This window comes from Macadamia integrifolia, chromosome 5 (genome assembly GCF_013358625.1).
Source record: "Macadamia integrifolia cultivar HAES 741 chromosome 5, SCU_Mint_v3, whole genome shotgun sequence".
NCBI classification, from domain to species: domain Eukaryota; kingdom Viridiplantae; phylum Streptophyta; class Magnoliopsida; order Proteales; family Proteaceae; genus Macadamia; species Macadamia integrifolia.
In genome coordinates this window covers 36,710,849-36,731,580 of record NC_056561.1, presented here as the reverse complement: position 1 = coordinate 36,731,580, position 20,732 = coordinate 36,710,849, and the positions used below count along the sequence as shown (strand labels likewise).

At 47.3% G+C, this 20,732-nt stretch overlaps 1 non-coding gene and 1 pseudogene across 1 annotated transcript; both read left to right on the top strand.

Moving 5' to 3' along the window:
* LOC122080533 overlaps window positions 1–731 on the top strand; it is a 3,146-nt pseudogene extending 2,415 nt beyond the window's left edge.
* An 8,414-nt stretch (window positions 732–9,145) lies between these two features.
* LOC122080538 lies at window positions 9,146–9,301 on the top strand. The gene has a single exon (XR_006140818.1). It is a non-coding gene; the product is annotated as a 5.8S ribosomal RNA (ribosomal RNA).
* Window positions 9,302–20,732: the final 11,431 nt, after the last annotated feature.

Below are 20,732 nucleotides of genomic sequence, written 5' to 3'. Positions count from 1 at the left end.
GAGCTCAACGAGAATAGAAATCTCGTGTGGAACAAAACGGTAAAAGCTCTTTTGATTCTGATTTTCAGTATGAATATGTACCGTGAATGCATGGCCTATCGATCCTTTAGATCTTCAAAATTTGAAGCTAGAGGTGTCAGAAAAGTTACCACAGGGATAACTAGCTTGTGGCAACCAAACGTTTATAGCGACGTTGCTTTTTAGTCCTTCGATGTCAGCTGTTCCTATCACTGCAAAGCAGAATTTGCCAAGTGTTGGATTGTTCACCCATTGATAGGGAACATGAGCTGAGTTTAAACCATTGTGAGATAGGTTAGTTTTACCCTACTGATGATAGTATCACGATAGTAATTCAATCTAGTACGAGAGGAACCATTGATTCACATAATTGGTCATCACGCTTGGTTGAAAAGCCAGTGGTGTGAAGCTGCCATGTGCCGGATTATGATTGAACGCCTCTTAGTCAGAATCCAGGCTAAAGAAGCGATGCCTGTGCCCATCGCCCATTTGTCAACCTGGAGTAGGGGCCCTCTGGCCCCCAGAGGCACGTGTCGTTGGCCAAGCCCCCACAGTGGACGTGTTGTGTGGGCTGCCTTTGAAGCATAATTCGTATTGGGTGATGGGTAGAATCCTTTGCAGATGACTTAATTACGTGACAGGGTACTGTAAGTGGCAGAGTGGCCTTATAGCCATGATCCACTGAGATTCAGCCCCGTGTCTCATTGATTCATCCCTCCATCTTTTTCCCCTTTTCTTTCCCCCCAAAATATTTCAAATTCTACCCCCACACCCTCCTAAGGCTAGGATTGTCCACGCATGGCCCCAGGTATGCCCCTAAGTGTTAACTGCCCCAACGGTTGCTTGAGTATGGTTATGCGTGTTGCTCAAGTGAAGTGTGCCTATGTATGCACATTGAGTGCCACTAAGTGTACATGTTGTCACAACCTCCCCAACATAGGCCCATGGACTTAGGCCAATGGGCTAAGTAAGGTCTAAAGTTCCAGAGTTTTCTACAAAGGTGTAGTAAACTCTAGATATTTTATTGTAGATATTTGTAGAAGATATTTATAGGAGATATTTTGGGAGAGATTTCTAGAGTTTTGCTCTATGGAGGTGGGAAGCTTCTAGTTTCCTCCCCAACCGTTGGATGGAGGACATTTGTAAATATCTCAGCCATCCATTGTAACTTGGAGTGCCTATAAATAGGTGTTACCTCATTTGGCAAAGGCACTCACCAAGGACCAACCAAGAGTGTTCAACCAAGCAAGTGAATTCTCAAGCCTTGTACTCAATAGTTCACTAGTGCAATACAAGTTCAGTCTTCTCAAACTCACTCTTGTGTTCACTTCTTCTCTTCCCAAGTCCCTTAAGGAGGGTGGTTAGGTTGACTAAGTGCTGGTGGAAGTGCTAAGTGCCGGTACGATTGCTTAGAAAGGTCTAAAGCCGTGACAACGTGCTCCTGAATGGCCCAAGTGTGTGTCTACACGTGCCCCCAAGTGTTGACTACATGTGTACATTGAAGGGCCCAAGGGTTGCCTTACAATGCCCATGCATGCCCATAACTGTTGCCTAAGTGTGCACCCAAGTTCGCCTGTGTGTGCTCTTCAATGCCCCAAGTGTCGCCTTAAGTGTGCCTATACGTGCCCCCAAGTGTTGAATAAGTGTGTCTATGCGTGCACCCAAGTGTAGCCCAAGTGTCGCCTAATTGTGCTCTTGAATGCCCCAAATGTTGCCTAAGTGTGCTCTTGAATGCCACAAGTGTGCACATATACGTGCCCATGACTATGCCTATGCATGCCCCCTAAGTGTGCCTAAGTGCATATGAAGGCAGTGCACAAGGCAGCTGTACCGTACGCATGACCACACAAGGTGCATGAATGGTGGCAAGCTATAGCGCACTTGGCCACAATCAAGGCCTTACCGCACAGACATGGATGCAAGCTGTCGCGTGCACGAGCGCAAGCATGGCTGTGCTACCCAGCACAAGGTTGCAAGCCAGCGCATGCACGACTGAGGGTAAGGCTGCACTACCGAGTACGCATGATGGCGGGCTATCTTGCACAAGGCTGCACTATCGAGTGCGCATGTGGCTGGCATGGCCTCATAAGGTGCAGGCCGCTGCTTGTGTGGGCACAAGCAAAGCTGTACTGCTCGCATGTGGATGCTGGCTATCGTGCATAGGTGCAAGCATAGCTGCACTACCGCGTGAAAGACAACTGGCATAGCCACACAAGGTGTGCACTAGCGCGTGCAAGGCTGCTGGCATGGAGGCAGGCTACCACGCACATGGATGCGGGCGTGGTTTTAATACCGCACACATGGTTGCATGCCACCTCGTCCATGGATGCGGGCGTGGCTGTAATACCGCACACATGGGTGCAGGCTACCATGCGCACATGGCTGGGGGCAAGTGTGCACCACCACGCGTAAGGTGGCAGGCAACAATGCACATTGCTATGGGAAAGGGTGCACAACTGCACGTAAGGTGGCAGGCACGACCCCACATGGCAGCGGGCAATGGTGTTGGCTCACATGCTGGGCTGCTACCCCTGTCGCACTTCCACGCACATGGCTGTGACCACAGCTGCACATGCCCTGTACAAGGTTGCGCGTATGGCCGAACATGCCATGCGTAAGGTTGCAGGCATGGCCGTACATGACACGTAGATGGCTGCATAGCCGCGCCCAATGTTACGTTCCACCCCACACATGCCACGCTCTTGGCTACACTAACTTGCGTAAGGTTATGGGCTTGGCCGCACATTCTGCGCCCTTGGCTGCTCTGCCACTCGCCAGGTTGCATACGTTGCTGCACACCACCCTCCAGGTTGCATGCATGGCTGCATGTGCCACACCCATCGCTGCCTTGCTGCCATGAGGTTGCAGGCACTGCTACACTGCCACGCATAAGGTTGCATTGCATGGTCGCACATGCCGGGCGCTTGGTTGCACTACCATGCGTAAGTTCGTGGGAATAGATGCCCATGTGGCGATCATGATGGCTGGCATGGCCGCACATGCCACGGGCATTTCAGCACATGGCACGAGCAATGTTGCAGGCATTGCTGCACTTCCGTACCCATGTCTGCAGTCCACCGTGCACATAGCCACATGCACATGGGTGCTACCGTGGTCCCCATGGCCCATGCAACAGATACTCCTTTGCCACCTTCGGCTACACACGAGGCACCGACTGCTGCACACGTCAAGGCCATGCCTGCACAATATAGTTTGGGTCTTTAAATCATGTTGTGCAAAACATCCCTTTGGGTAAGAAAAGCCTTGCAATTGGCTATTTGGCACTCAAAGTACAATCATTTTCACTTAAACCCCACATTTCCATTTTTTTGGTTATTTTTCGTAATGTTTCAATCATAAAATAATAAAAAATATCAAAATATGTTGGAATTGTCCAATATCTTTTCAGAACATTCTATCAACCTTTGGAAGACATCCAAAATTTAGTTTTAAGAAAAATACATTAAAATGAATTTTTCATAGTTTTTTGAATTTAATATGTTTTTTAATATTAAACAATTAATAAAAAAATAAATATTTATCAGAAAACTATGATTTTGATATGAAAATAATCATTGGATTTTTCCTTAATTTCATACCAAGTTTCATTTGATTTGGATTTTTGAAGCTCAAAAAATAGTTTGGTTTATTTTTTTGGGGGGGTTATGTCTCCTTCTGGAAAGGGGCAAGGAGCATAAGAGCTACCTTGAGGGAGGGGGTTGCCACTCTCCTCGGGTGGTTTCTGAGGGTCCGTATAGCGGGGCACCAAACAATGAGCAGGCATGGTAGGCAAACCCAAAAGACCCATGGGATAGGAAAAAAAGTGAAATGGCACGTCAGTTTCGATGAGTTGGCCCTTGGTGTGTGCCAAGGCCTGCCACTACATGCGGCTGGATGCGCATGGCTGCCTACCTTGCATGCCATGGTCCCGCAGCTACTGTCACGTGTGCCAGTCATGGCACAGCATGCCCAACGAAGGTGCACGTCCTTGCAAATGGTCAGCCCTTCTGTCGCACAACACCACCCCCTTCTGCCGCACAGTGTTGCCTGCCACTGTGGACTGCTGGGTGCACTTGGCTACCTGCCATGCGCTGCCACGCCCCCACTTCTGCTACCACATCTGCCCGTCGATGCACAGCATGCCCAATGAAGACATGGCGTGTGAAAACAAGTACATGGCATGTCCTTCCCGATGGCCAGCCCCTCTGCCGCACACAGTTGCCTGCCATTGTGTGCTGGTGGGTGTGTATGGCTGCTTGCCTTACACTATCATGCCTCCATATCTTCGGCCACAAGCGTCTGTCACTGTACAACATGCCCAAGAGTGGCATGGCATGTGCAAAACACCTATATAGTACGTCGGTTAGGAAGATTTGGCCCTTGGTGTGCGTTGTGGCTTGCCACGGTGTGCTGCTCGACCCTTATGGTGTCCTACTATATACTGCTATTGCCACCTATGCTCGTAGCTCTACATAGAAAGCCCAACAAAAGCTTGGCATGTATGTGAAAACATGTATACATGGCTCGTCTGTCCAGATGATCAGCCCATTTGCCGCACACAATTGCCTCTAACCGTGTACTGTTGGGCACACATGGCTCCCTACCTTCCGCTGCTATGCCCCCACAGTTACTGCCACATGTGTCCGTAGTTGCACAGCATTTTCAAGAGGCATGGCATTTGAAAATAAGTAAATGGCCAATGCATCCCGATGTTCAGCCCCTCTGCTGCACACTGCTGCCTGCCACCCTAGGCTGTTGGGTGCACAAGGGTTTATGCCTTGTGTTGCCGTGCCCCCACAGCTGCTGCTAGATGCGCCCATAGCCGTATGGCACGCCCAAGATAGGCCATGGCGTGCTACTGGGCATGGATGGCTGCCTGCATAGCTGCTGCCACATACGCCGGTAGCCACACAACAAGCTCAAGAGTTACTGCATGACATGATGGTCTAGATGATTAGCCCCTTGTTTTACACCTTGGCCGGCCAATGCGTGCTGGTGGGTTTGCATGGCTACCTGCACACTGCACCTACACCCTCACCGTAGCCTATGACCACTTTTGCTAGTTTTTGTACAACATGCCCAAGAGAGTTATGGCATGTGAAAAACATGGAAATTACGTATTGGCCTCATTGATTAATCCCATCTAGGCACCATGGTAGTTTGATGTGCTCTGCTTCCTACCATGTGCAGTTGTGCTAGTGCCACTTTTCACAAGCGTGGCCGTAGTCACACATTTCTACCCCTCTGTGCTTTTTGGCTTGTCGTCATATGTAGGTCATGGTGCAAGGGGTGGGCTGTTGTCTACATTGACATGCCCAATGAATGGGTTTCACAGAATCATTGGTCAAGTCAATGTGCACAACAAATATTTGGTTGGTCCCTCCCCCCAATCCCATTGTTTTTTTTTTTTTAAATTACATTATCATGGGTTTGTTGCTTACAAGGATTTTTTCATACTCGGTTTTGTGGCCTATGCTATTTGGAGAAGTGCGTTTCTAAGTCATGCCTAGGTGTGGAGGTGTTTTCATGCCTTTTGCGGCCAGTGTTATAATACGACATTAACTTAGGTCTTTGGAGAACATAGGCTACAACCTTGCAGGTAGAGATAGATCACGAGTCCCTCCCCCCTCCTTGCTTTTTAAAAAAATTTCCATTCTCAGGTGTATGTTACTTGCAAGAGTTCTGTCATGCTCGGTTTTGTGGAGGTGTTTGCATGCCTTTTGCGGCCAGTGTTATAATACGACATTAACATGGGTCTTTGGAGAACATAGGTTGAAAGCTTGTAGGTGGAGATAGATCATGAGTCCCTCCCCCCTCCTTGCTTTTTAAAAAATTTCCATTCTCGTGGGTATGTTGCTTGCAAGAGTTCTGTCATGCTCGGTTTTGTGACCTTTGCTATTTGGAGGAATGCGTTTCTAAGTTGTGCCTAGGTGCGGAGGTGTTTGTATGCCTCCTACCACAAGTGTTATAATGTGATATTAACGTGGGTCTCTAGAGAACATAGGTTTGCAAGCTTGCAGGTGGAGATAGATCACGAGTCCCTCCCCCTGCCCCCCTTTTGTTTTTAAAAAGAAAATTGCATTCTCCTGGGTTTGTTGCTTGCAAGAGTTTTCTCATGCTCGGTTTTGTGGCCTTATGGCATTTGGAGAAATGCTTTTCTAAGTCACGCCTGGGTGCGGGGGTGTTTGCATGCCTCCTGCCGTGAGGGTTATAATAAGACATTAATGTGGGTCTCTGATGATCATAGGTAGTAAGCTTGCAAGTGGAGACAAAACACATATCCCTTACCCCCTCCCCTTGTTCTTTTAAAAATTTTGCATTATCGTGGGTTTGTTGCTTGCAAGAGCTTTCTCATACTCTGTCTTGTGGCCTTTACTATTTGGCGAAGTGCATTTCTAAGTCCTGCCTAGGTGTGGAGGTGTTTGCACGTCTCGTGCCGCAAGTGTTATAAAACGACATTAACGTGGGTCTCTGGAGAACGTAGGTTGCAAGCTTGTAGGTGGAGATAGATCTCGAGTCCCTCGACCCTTATTGATTGTTGAGATTTTCGTGCTTAGCGGGGCTATTGATTTTTCTTCTACCAAATCCTTATTACGTTGTAGTAGGTTTGGTGGTGGATTGTTTCAGTAGTGGATGCAATGAACGTGAGTGGCTATTGTTTTTCTTGTGGTTGTGGGCTCTTTGCTTGTGTATTGAACCACTATGCACAGTTACCTCTATGGGTTGCGATGGGCCAAAAGTGTCTGTGTCAAGAGCATGAAAATGTTTCTAGTGTTGCTAACCTAGTTGGATGGAAAGATGCTACCCCTTCACTCTCATTTCATCCCTCTTGCCTGCCCTTGTGGATGGTGTGAGGTGGCTTGGCATATGATTCATATGTCCACTTTCTTTGTGTCAGTGGTGCATGTGCACTGTTTGTGCTCTAGGATGCGAGACATTTTGTGGGGCAAGTTGGATGTGTGTGTGTGTGTCCTCTTGAATCCTTTGGTGGTGACTCGTTGCACAGGAATGATAGATCGCCATTAATGTATGGAGCAGCATCACCCAATGCACAATTGGGGATGTGGTTCACACAGTGCTTTGGCATCGAGAAGGAAAGTTACCTGGTTGATCCTGCCAGTAGTCATATGCTTATCTCAAATATTAAGCCATACATGTGTAAGTATGAACTAATTCAGACTGTGAAACTGCGAATGGCTCATTACATCGGTTATAGTTTATTTGATGGTATCTATTACTCGGATATCCGTAGTAATTCTAGAGCTAATACGTGCACCGAACCCCAAATTTTAGAAGGGATGCATTTATTAGATAAAAGGTTGACGTGAGCTCTACCCGTTGCTCTGATGATTCATGATAACTTGATGGATCACATGGCCTTTGTGCCGACGATGCATCATTCAAATTTCTGCTCTATCAACTTTCGATGGTAGGATAGTGGCCTACTATGGTGGTGACTGGTGACGGAGAATTAGGGTTTGATTCTGGAGAGGAAGCCTGAGAAATGGCTACCACATCCATGGAAGGCAGTAAGTGCTTAAATTACCCAATCCTAACACGGGGAGGTAGTGATAATAAATATCAATACCGGGCTCTTCGAGTCTAGTAATTGGAATGAGTACAATCTAAATCCCTTAACGAGGATCCATTGGTGGGCAAGTCTTATGCCAACAGCCACGGTAATTTCAGCTCCAATAGCATATATTTAAGTTGTTGCAGTTAAAAAGCTCATAGTTGGACTTTGGGATGGGTCGATCGGTCTGCCTCATGGTGTGTATTGGTCGTCTCATCCCTTTTGTCGAAGATGCACTCCTGGCCTTAATTGGTGGGTCGTGCCTCGGGCGCTGCTACTTTGAAGAAATTAGAGTGCTCAAAGTAAGTCTACGCTCTGGATACATTAGCATGGGATAACATCATAGGATTTTGGTCCTATTGCGTTGGCCTTCAGGATCGGAGCAATGATTAACAAGGACAGTTGGGGGCATTCGTATTTCATAGTCAAAGGTGAAATTCTTGGATTTATGAAAGCATTTACCAAGGATGTTTTCATTAATCAAGAACAAAAGTTGGGGGCTCGAAGACAATCAGATACTGTCCTAGTCTCAACCATAAACGATGCCGACCAGGGATCAACGGATGTTGCTTTTAGGACTCTGTCAACACCTTATGAGAAATCAAAGTTTTTGGGTTCTAGGGGGAGTATGGTCGCAAGGCTGAAACTTAAAGGAATTGACGAAAGCGCACCACTAGGAGTGGAGCTTGCGGCTTAATTTGACTCAACATGGGGAAACTTACAAGGTCCAGACATAGTATGGATTGACAAACTAAGAGCTCTTTCATTATTCTATGGGTGGTGGTGTATGGCCGTTGTTGGTGGAGCAATTTGTCTAGTTAATTCTGTTAACGAACGAGACAACAGCCTGCTAACTAGCTATATGGAGGTGACCCTCCATGGCCAGCTTCTTAGAGGGACTATGGCCATTTAGGCCACGAAAGTTTGAGGCAATAATAAGTCTATAATGCCCTTAGATGTTCTGGGCCGCACACGCGCTACACTGATGTATTCAACGAGTCTATAGCCTTGGCTGATAGGCCCAGGTAATCTTTGAAAATTTCATCGTGATGGGGATAGATCATTGCAATTGTTATTCTTCAATGAGGAATTCCTAGTAAGCGCAAGTCATCAGCTCACATTGACTACATTCCTGCCCTTTGTACACACAGCCCGTCGCTCCTACCGATTGAATGGTCCGGTGAAGTGTTTGGATCGTGGCAATGTGGGTGGTTCACCACCGTCGACGTCGCGAGAAGTCCACTCAACCTTATCATTTAGAGGAAGGAGAAGTCGTAACAAGATTTTCGTAGGTGAACCTATGAAAGGATCATTGTCGATACCTACCCAGCGAGACTTGTAAACATGTTGCGTTGCTTAATCAAGGTAGGGCGTGGGAGTGCGAGCTCCTTCCTTCCTGACCCTTATAAAAGGTTGGCCTGTGATCCTTCGTAGCATTCAACCCAAGCACAACCATCGGTGCAGTCGGTGCCAAGGAACTCGCAACGGAAAGGACATGACATCATTGTGCCTTTGGTGTGGTGTGGTCATCCTAGATCCGAATCTTATCTTAACGACTCTCAGCAATGGATATCTCGGCTCTTGCATCGATGAAGCATGTAGTAAAATACGATACTTGGTGTGAATTGCAGAATCCCGTGAACCATCAAGTCTTTGAACGCAAGTTGTGCCCTAGGCCATCGGGCTAAGGGCACGCTTGCCTGGGCATCACGCGTCATGTTACCCCACCTCCTTTGCCCCTTGTGGTGGTGGTGCTGCAGAGTGAAGATTGGCCCCTCGTGTCTCTGTTCGAGGTGTGGTTGGCCCAAAGTCAAGGGCCCCTTGTGTGGCAAGCGTCACGATGAGTGGTGGTTCGAGCCACTTTGCCATTGTTCAAACATCGTGTGCGTGTTCTGCTCCCATTGGGCTCTGGTGACCCTAATTGCCATTTGATGGCATTTCGACTGCGACCCTAGGTTAGGCAGGGCTACCCACTGAGTTTAAACATATCAATAAGCGGAGGACAAGAAACTTACAAGGATTCCCTTAGTAACGACGAGCGAATCGGGAAGAGCCCAACTTGAGAATCAGGCGGCTTTATCATTTGAATTGTAGTCAATAGAAGCATCCTCAGTGGTGGACCAGGACCAAGTCCCCTAGAAGGGGGCACTAGGGAGGGTGAGAGCCCCATCGTGTTTGGACCTTGTCGCACCACGAGGCACTATTAGCGAGTCAGGCTATTTGGGAATGCAACCCCAATTGGATGGTAAATTCCATCCAAGGCTAAATATGGGTGAGGGGGGTGCCACTCTCCCCGGGTGGTTTCCAAGGGGCCGTATAGTGGGACACCAGACATTAAACGGGCATGGTAGGAAAACCCAAAAGACCCATTGTAATACCCCGCTTCTTAAACCCGGTCTGATTTCGCGATTGAACCGGTTTAACCATGCAGGAACCGAGCCAGAGGATATTAGAGCGGGCTCCTTATGGGCTATGATGGCACGGGTGACCTTAAACACCGGCTGGCCCGACAAGTCCGAGCCAGTGCCAGAAGAGACGGGAGTGCCAAAACCGTGTACGTGCACCTACCATAAGGCTATGTACGGATAAAACAGGTATTATATCTGTATTTTAAGGTATATACGTATGCTACATCGTATGCCTGGGGTGGGGTTCGAGCCGAGGTCCGAACCCGGTCAAAATCCCAAGTTTTGGCTCTCAGGCGGGTAAAACAGGTGGGTACACCCACCCACCTGAGTGACCCATCCAACACTATTCACTTAAGTAGGAATACTATATAAAGCTTATGATTTCTTTTCTTTCCATTTATTACCCTCGTACGTTTGGTGCGAAAAGTAAAGAGGAGAGAGAAAAGAAAGGGAAGAAGAAGGAAGAGGAAGAAAGGAAGGATTTCAGTGGCGCCGAAGCTAGATCTTGCCATTCCGGTGCCGGGAGAGTAATCTTCAACTCTAGATCTACAGTTGGAGGTAAGAAAAGTTGGGTTTTATGAACATTCACCATACCCAAGCTTTAAACCCTTGATTCGAGTATGGTTTCTTGAGATCTTGTAAATACCCTTTGAAATGATGAATCTAAGGTCTACTAGATGGTTTATGTGTCGATCTTGAAGGATTCGAAGAGATATTGACAAGGTAGAAGGAGCATTGTGAGTTGGAAGTGATTTGAAGGGTTTGAAGTCATTTTTGGGCAAAGAAGGTAAGATGGTTTCCCTCACTTGAATCTAACCTAGATCTAGGTTAGAACCATCCTATAGGACTTCAAAGGTGTGAAGAATGGGTGGGGGAAAGCCCCATTTGATTCCCCAAAGGATGGAGAAAATGGAGAAGAGACAGAGTCATTCCCGCCAAAACCGGTGGGTACAACCGGCGGGTACCTACCCGCCTGAGAGTACCCACCTGAGAAGGCAGAGGTCCCTGGCCAAACCGGTGGGTACAACCGGCGGGTATAACCGGCTGGTACCTACCCGCCGGTCATAACCGGTGGGTATAACCGACGGGTAGACAGCCCACCTGTCTTACCCACCTGTTTGGCCCCGAAGGTGATCCGTAGGTCCGATCGAACCCAAATCGGACGTGTGACCTTCTTTTGACGTTCTAAACACGATTTTGACATCGGATTTCGTTAATTTTGATTCTAAAATGGTGAAATGCTAACCCCGCTCCATTATGTTAGGTTCACCAAATCCAACCCGATTCGCTCCGGATCTCACCCGTACCGAGCGGGAATCCTTGTACGCTACAAGTAAGTGGAGAGAGGACGTTTGGCCTTGTTTCAAGGCATTTGTTTGGCATTCATATAACTATATCTAATCTAGTCATGTCATCATGAATATGCTATATAGATTAGTCATTCCACTCATTGATGTGCATATATGCTATGTTTACTTTTCAAATGCCAATTGAATGAGATGTTTATATGTTGAATGTGGACATCATGGAGCATAATGCATTGATAGACTAGATGCCGTGGTCGGCTTGGAAACGAATGCATTGGTGGCCCGTGGTATGGGACACGGAGGCACTATGCAGTCGTACTACATATAGGAGCATGCGGTATTAGGATTCTCACCATCCCGTGCTACGACCCTTCCCAACAGGGGTTAAGGTGTTGGGTTGCCATTTGGGGGGAAGCAGGGGTCGCGGTTGTCGGACACTATGGCGGTTAGGCATTACGCCCGGTGAGTCATGTAGGACAGCCGGCAACCCGGGTGGTACATTCAAGAGGGCCAATCGTACTGCTTTTAAATTGCTGGAGTCAGCACTGTTATTTTATTTATTTACATTTCTGTTGAGAGCCGGTGGACGGCATTGTCTTTATTTTTCCGAGTACTCACGGTGGGCCTTCTCCAACAGCCCTATGGGCGTATCGCGGGAGGGAGTTCGTGGCTCGCACCCGGAGTATACGCGCACTGTGGTTGTAGTAGCACTAAAACCAAAGACTTAGTAATGTTGATTAGGTGTATGTGATTTAAAATGAATTGCATGGCATGTAGTGCATATGATGTGTTGTGATGTGTGGACTGTTGTGTATGGTCCACCTCTCTACTTATTGAGCTAGTGAGCTCATCCCACGTGTACACCCCTTTTTAGATGATTTTGCAGGTCATGCATCTGAGGAGCATGGGGTGGGTCCCACAGTCGAGTTTCCTGAAGAGGACTGGTGGACCCTTGAGGAGTTTGAGCACGGCATAGACTGCACATGTGAGAGCTGTGCTGCGGGACAGCAGTTCTGAGGCCGAGCTGAGCTCCACCTTGGAGGCCGTGCCGAGCTCCATTACCGAGGCCGAGCTGAGCTCTTCTATATGATGCCGAGCTGGGCACGACCCTTGATGCCGAGCTGAGCTCCAGCCTTGATACCGAGCCGAGCTGTGTACTCTGATGATTTTGATGAATTCTTGTATATACTTGATATTTGAATTTTATTCTTCTTGTGTATATATCATGCCTTCGGGCCCCAATGTATATAATTATGGTATCATCATTTGGGTATCAAGTATATGGGAATTATTTACAGGTAAAACTTAGTCTTTCGTTGATCTGATGAATTGATGTTAGTGTGTGTATGCTGTGGTGGAATACAGTATCTGATGATCCTGGCAGGTTTGGGTTAACCGGTGTTAACTCGATCACCGCTCCGGTTCAGGGTGAACGGGGTGTGACAAACGGTGGTATCAGAGCGTGATGCTCTGCTCCACTCACAGCATACCATTAGAATCCCGTAGACTCTATAATAGGAAAATGGGGTTGGGTAAAGATAAAAGCTTAAAGATTAAAAGTCAAAGAAAGAAAGTATAAAATGAGGTTATGTTATAAGTTGCATCCATGGCATGCGTGAGTGTAGATAAAAGGTAATTAGATTGGAACTATAGCCTATAAAGTACTATTTCGACGAGATTTCGGCAGCATAACGGCGTAAAATGGGATTTCCAAAAAATTTTACACAAAACCTGATAAACAACAGATAATAATATAACAAAGAGCACAGATAGGAAAAAATAAAAAAATCAATCACATCACAACAAAATCACATAAATACTCCACATATGAAAACCCCACAAAATAATCCACTATCGAAAGATATTTTATTCCATAAATGAATCCAGTTACATTGCAAATACAAGGAAGGGAGAATAAATGAATAAATATACAATGTTTACAAAAAGAGAAAATGGATGAACAGCTGGGTGGGGAAGCCAAGCCCTCACTGGTCGTCGTCATCGTCATCGATGATCACCACGTTCGTCGGAGGCCCGGAGTTGACGTCGAAGCGGTGATCGTAATAATCGAACCTCGCGTTCACCAGTCGTACCTCCCTCCGAAGTCGGCCATAGTCTGCTGAGATAGCGGTGGCCCTGGTGTTCAAGTCCTGACCCAGCCTAAGGAAGGAATCCTCCAAGGTGGCCTGCCTGGAGACAATCTCGTCCAGCCGCCTCAGTATCTGAACCTGGCCATCCTGCAAAGCCCGCATGGAGGCTGTCTGGCCCTCGTAGTCGTAGGCACCACTCCCAGGTGGTGGGGCTGTAGCTCTGGGAGAACTAGGGCCAGGACCTCTCGACTCCTGAGGCACCTCCTCAGGGATGCTGCCACCCATCAGATCCTCCTCCTCGTCCTGAGGAACGTAGTCCTCATCCTCCTCACTGGATTCCTCCTCCATGAGGACATCCTCCATAGGGGCAGCCCTCCTACCCCTACCTCTCTGAGCTCCTGATCTAGGAGGTGAATCCATGAGGGTCTGAAGACCCATCTTCAGGAGGTTTCTCCGGTCGAACCTATCAGCCGGAGTCTTCCCCTCCTCACCGCTCAGATCCACCCCGAAGAACTTGAAAATCCTAGTGAGAATCCTGCCGTAGGGAAATCCTCCATCCTCTGGATGGGAAGTATGGTGCTCCATCGTTCTGAGGATAATATAGGGAAGGCACAAGTGCTCGCCGCCTCCCTCTGCGGCCGTGAAGATGCAAAAGGTAATGAAAGCCGCCATGAAACCCACCTGGTTCCGATGACCTCCTCTGGGAAGCAGGTTGAACTGGATCAACCGGGCGAATAGACGAACCTCAGGATAGAAGGATGTCTCAGACTCCGGTCGACTGCTGCTGCCGTAGATGGTCTCATAGATGAAGTCCGGTGTCTCCATGCTTATGAACGGTCCCTGAGGCCTACCCCTGGGGGGACTGTAGTATCGGTGTCCCGCCGCTGATATACCCAAGATACTGGCCAAGGTGCCTACCGTCAGCTGGATGTCCACTCCCTTCACCAAGCTGCTGATGGTGAACTCCCCGTACGGATATGACACCTCCAGGTTACAATAGAACCGACGGACGAGCTGCTCGTAGCATGGTCGGTCCACATGAAGAATAGAGTCCCAGCCCAATGCTGAGAACCTCTCCTGAAGCCTGGCCTTGTGGAAGTCCTCTACTACCACGGTCTTCTCCATCAACACTGACCCCTTCAGGAAGTTGGGCCAGTTGGCTGCGGCCTCGGCACTGAGGAAGTGCTCCTCATCATAGTCTGTAGGGTCAGACTGAGCAGGTGCAGGTCTCCCTGTGCGAGGAGCTGAAGAGCTGGTCTCCGCACTCTTCCGCTTAGAAGCGGTAGTCTTGCGTCGAACGCCAGAGGAAGATGGTCCCTTGCCGGTGCGTGATGACATCCTGGCAATAAGAAAAAGAAGTAGGGATTAGTACAGCAAGAAAAGGACAGCAGCATTAAGAAGGGGAAATCCAAAACCAATTCATGCAAAACGGAAACGGCAACAATCTAAGGACGATAGGAAACCTATGACAGGATGAACGGTAGTTCACAATGCAAAGGAACATGCCAAAACAGTAAAAAGACAGCAAAAGCAAAGAGCATATCTAGCATGGGAGGATCCAACTTCAATGCACCAACTCATTAACAATGAAGTAGGAGCTTGAAACCCTAGGCCTAGAACGAAATGCCATAGTAGTGGGATGATGGAAATGCAAGAGCATACCCCAAATAGATTATGGAGTTCCATGAGTACATGTATGGATGAAAATCAAGGAAAACCAATGCAAAAATAGGGATTTTCATGGAAATCAATGGAGATTCAAGCACAAAGGATGATTCATGAAATCTAAAGCATATCAAGCACAAAACGAGTGAAATGCATCACAAGGGAATCATCAATTGGAGAAAAGGATCAACAATGTAAGAAATCCCCAAATTTGGAAACCTAGGGCACAAAATGGGGTTTCCTTCAAATGAAGAAACAAATTCCTATAAACTACGAATGACTACAGTAGAACCATCATGAACACATGGAAAGACTATTCTATGGTGAAAAATAGGGAAAAGAAGCCTAGAAAGTAAACCCTATTCATGCATTTAACCCAAATGGAAATTCTGGAAAAAAAGAGAAGAAGAGGAACTTACTTGAATGAAGATAAGTTGACTCTCCTCTAAGAGTGCCGAGTGGGTGAGTGAACTCGCGAGTAGAAGCGCCAAGAAGACCTCCAAGATCGGCCAAAAGAGAAAGGAAGAGAGAGAAAGGAGATGGGGAAAGAGACAAGACAGAACAGGGCCCTACTGGCCCTGTTCGTGTTTTAACTCGGGCAAGACCGGCGGGCTTCTACCCGCCGGTGCCACCCGCCGGTTAGGGCAGTGAAGACCGACGGGTATAACCGGCGGGCTCCTACCCGCCGGTTCATCCCACCGGTTATAGCAGTTGGGTAGAATTTTGAAAATTTGAAAATTTCCTTCTCTTCTTGTTTCCCTTCTCTCCTCCTAGAATGATTACATTGATTTTCACTATTGGATGTATTCCTATGATTAGTATGCTATGGTCAAGTGGGACCATTGGCATGTATGCTGTGGACCTTGCCTGTATCGTGGAATTGAACTAGGATTATTTACAGGCTATCATACACTACAACACCTCATGTAATGGCATATGATTGTGTGCCGAAATCAATTCTATGGTGTTTAATCAATATGGTGTGTGATGTGTTCCAGGTACAGGGATACGATGGTACGTACTAGATCCGGTAGTAATGCCCGAGGTACCTCACGGGGTCCTCGTCGGGTCGGTCGACCACAAAATCCTAGGGGGTCCCGTTCTGTGGGGCACACCTCACCTCCATTACCTCAAGAGACCCTTGGTCAGGGTGGGGCACATGGGAACCCACCTATGACTACCCTTCCGGACCCTCCTCCGGTCATTACACCGGGAGATGTTGCTACAATAATTCAGCAGTCGCAACAAGCTTTCCAACAGCAAATGCTTCAGCAACAGCAAGCATTTATGACTGCCATCCAGCAACAGTTGGATTTTTCTCAACCGGGTCAACCTCCCCGGGTACTCACTCCGCAGGACCCACCTGTAGGGTCGGGAACGGGACCACAAGTGGTGGGTACACCTCCAATCCCACCATTCGGTATTCCTCAGCATGGGATGCCTCCTCCATACCCCTACTATCCTATCTATGCTCCTAACTTCCCGGCGACGAGTAATACGTCAAGGGTAGTGGAGTCGTTCAAAAGGAACTTACCACCGGTATTCTCTAAGGTGGGGAGTGATCCTCTAGAACCGGATCAGTGGATCTAAGAATTAGAGAAGATATTTGAGGTGCTTGAGTGCACAGATGCCCAGAAACTTATCTGTGCTGGGTTGCAACTCAAGAAAGAGGCAAATTCTTGGTGGCAAGCCTCCAAGCCTATATTGATGGCTGCTCATCCAGAACCTACTTGGGAGCAGTTCAAGGAGTTGTTCTTGGACAACCACTATCCGCGCAGTTTCAGAGACCGAAAGGAGACTGAGTTCATGGCCTTAACTCAAGGAGGTAAGACTGTCCTTGAGTATCAACAACAATTCAAAAGTTTGTTCCATTTTGCTCCAAGGCATATGCGAACAGCTGAAGAGAAGGCAACAAGATTCCTAAAAGGCCTAAAAGCATCTATTGGGTCGGTGCTTGAAGTCTTGGATTTGACCGAATATGGCCAGATTGTACAGAAGGCCAAAACAATGGAAGATAAGCAGAAAGGTGAACAGTCCCTCACTCCTAGACTGTGGAAGAGAACAAATCCTTTCCCAAATGCGGGAAATTCCTCCAAAGCATACCGCGGATCATACAGTTCTGGGCCTATGTATAGGCAGCCCTATAGGCCATCTGGCTACCCTCCTAGGCCAGTTGGTGGTTCGGGTTCTACCTCTTTTCGCCCGAACACTAGTGTGGCACCTACAACTCCAAGGCCACCTCGACCTCCATCTGCAGCGGGTCAAGTGCAGAGGGGCCCCGCTCCAGTTCCGACGTCTCAGATTCGTTGCTTCAACTGCCATTCCTATGGGCATTATGCGAAAGACTGTCGGGCCCGACCAGCCTTGCCCTCCAGTCAGCCCTCTGCGTACCGACCTCCCTTACCTCGAGGCAATCAACCGCAAGGAAGGATGTATGCCCTATCAGCCGAGGAAGCTGAGGCTAGTACAGAAGTTGTAGCAGGTACATTTTAAATTAAGAAGTTCATTATGATTCATATTGATGACCTGCTGAAATTATATACATTGTTATACTAGGTATCCTACCCATATCGGGCATACCAGCCTATGTTTTATTTGATTCAGGAGCTACTCATTCATTCGCATCTAAGAGATTTGTAGGGAAACTTGGGATGTCACTCAGGATCCTGGATCATGGAATGATTGTTAGTATGCCTACTGGTAAAATTGCACAGTTGAAGGAAGTGTATGGGCCGTGCCCAGTGGAGATTAGTGGGAAGAACTTTGATGCACAACTTATTAAATTCAATATGCAGAATTTTGATGTTATATTGGGGATGGATTGGTTGTTGACTCATCAAGCTAATGTGATCTGTGCGGAAAGGCTGATTAAGGTAACAGATGACGAAGGGAAAGAGTGGGTATACCGAGCAGATACAAGGAAAAGGGTGAGGAAGGTCCTTGTCTCCGCTCTCCAAGCGGTAAAGTTGCTAGAAAGTGGATGTCAGGGTTTCATAGCCTCGGTACTCGATGTTGACGCAAAAGTCACACCTCTAGAAGAAGTAAAGGTGGTCAAAGAGTTTCCCGATGTTTTCCCAGATGATCTGATGCATTTACCACCTGATAGGGAGTTGGAGTTTGCCATAGACTTGACTCCTGGAGCAGCTCCAGTATCTAAGGCTCCATACAGGATGGCACCAGCTGAATTGAAGGAGTTGCAGATGCAGTTGCAGGAACTATTGGAAAAGGGGTTTATTCGCCCAAGTGTTTCACCTTAGGGTGCCCCGGTGTTGTTTGTCAAGAAGAAGGATGGTAGTTTGCGTATGTGCATAGATTACCGGGAGTTGAATAAGCTAACTATTAAGAACCGGTATCCATTGCCACGCATTGATGATTTATTTGATCAGTTGCAAGGGGCCAGGGTATTTTCGAAGATAGACCTTCGGTCCGGCTATTATCAGCTCAAGATAAAGAGTAGTGATATACCCAAAACAGCATTTAGGACTCGATACGGCCATTATGAATTCCTAGTGTTGTCCTTCGGGTTAACCAATGCACCTGCAGCATTTATGGATCTGATGAATCGAGTATTTCAGGATGTGCTCGACAAGTGGGTAATTGTTTTTATTGACGATATCTTGATCTACTCCAAGACCGAGGAGGAGCACACTCAACACTTGAGAATGGTGTTACAGAGGTTGAGAGATCAACAGTTTTTTGCCAAGTACAGCAAGTGTGAATTCTGGCTTGAACAAGTTGGATTCCTGGGGCACGTAGTGTCTAAAGCTAGAATCGAAGTAGATCCTGCTAAGGTGAAAGCAGTAGTGGAATGGGAAAGCCCCAAGAATGTTACTGAAATTAGAAGCTTCTTGGGTTTGGCTGGATATTACCGGCGTTTCATCGAGAATTTTGCTCGGATCTCAGCACCAATGACCAAGTTGACTAAAAAGGGGTGTGAAATTCGACTGGGCAGAGGAATGTGAGAAGAGCTTCCAGGAATTTGAAAGAAAAGTTGGTGACTGCCCCTGTGCTGACTATTCCTGAAGGCACAGGTGGAATGACAGTCTATACCGATGCTTCCAAAGTTGGTTTGGGTTGTGTTCTCATGCAACGCGGTAAGGTAATAGCGTATGCATCCCGACAACTAAAGGAATATGAGAAGAATTACCCCACTCATGACTTGGAACTAGCCGCAGTCATTTTTGCCCTTAAGATCTGGCGACATTATTTGTATGGGGAGAAGTGTGAGATATACAGTGACCACAAGAGCCTGAAATACTTCTTCACCCAGAAAGATTTGAATATGAGACAGAGAAGATGGCTTGAACTCATGAAGGATTATGACTGCGATATTCAGTATCATCCTGGCAAGGCTAATGTAGTGGCAGATGAATTGAGTCGGAAGACACAGACTGTGTCGCTCTCATACTTAGCAGTCAGCTCACCACTTGTGCAAGAGGCGATGCTAATGGACGAAACCCTCTTGTATGAAGGGGCAACCTTAGAGCTTGAACCTCAACCAGAAAACCTTAAATGGTTGACGGTATCCTTATCGGCTCTACAGGTGCATCCGGAAATTAGGCAAGAGGTGATAATGAAGCAACCTTTGGATCCTGAATTGCAGCGGATCAGAGTTAAGGTTCAAGACCAAACAATGAACGACCCAGATTTTACTTTAGCCAGTGATGGGGCATTGATGTTTCGAGACAGATTGTGTGTACCCGATGATTTGGACATACAGGATAAAATCGTGAGAGAAGCACATAGCTTCGAGTACTCACTCCACCCAGGAAGTACCAAAATGTACAAAGACCTCAAACAAAGTTACTGGTGGCCAAACATGAAAGTCACCATAGCTTTGTATGTGGCGACTTGTCTTACCTGCCAGAAAGTGAAAGCTGAGAGGCATCGACCTTATGGTACCCTTCAGCCACTCCCAGTACCAGAATGGAAGTGGGAGAGGATTACAATGGACTTCGTCACCGGACTACCAAGTACACCTAAGGGAATGGATGCGATATGGGTGATCGTGGATCGGCTTACCAAGACTGCTCATTTTATTCCTATCAAGACCAAGTTCTCCATGACCAAACTAGCACAACTTTACATAGACAACATAGTGCGCTTACATGGAGTGCCAGTGAGCATTGTTGCAGATAGGGACCCAAGGTTCACTTCTAGATTTTGGAAAAGCTTACAGCGTGCCTTGGGATCACAGCTGAATTTGAGTATTGCTTTTCACCCACAGACAGATGGTCAGTCGGAGCGAACCATACAGATATTAGAAGACATGCTCAGGGCATGTGCAATGGAGATGAGTGGCAGTTGGGAAGAATATATACCTCTTATGGAGTTTGCATATAATAACAGTTACCTAGTTACAATTGGAATGGCTCCGTATGAGGCATTATATGGCAGGAGGTGCAGAACTCCTTTGTATTGGGATGAGGTAGGTGAACGTCGAATGCTAGGACCCGAGATGATACAAATGACTTGTGACAAAGTCGACGTTATTAGAGAACGGATTAAAGCAGCTCAGTCCCGTCAAAAGAGCTATGCGGACACCCGCAGGAAGGAGATTGAATTTCAGCCAGGAGAAAAGGTATTTCTCAAGATCTCTCCTACTAAAGGTTGCAAAGGTTTCACAGAAAGGGGAAGTTGAGCCCAAGATACATGGGACCATTTGAGATCT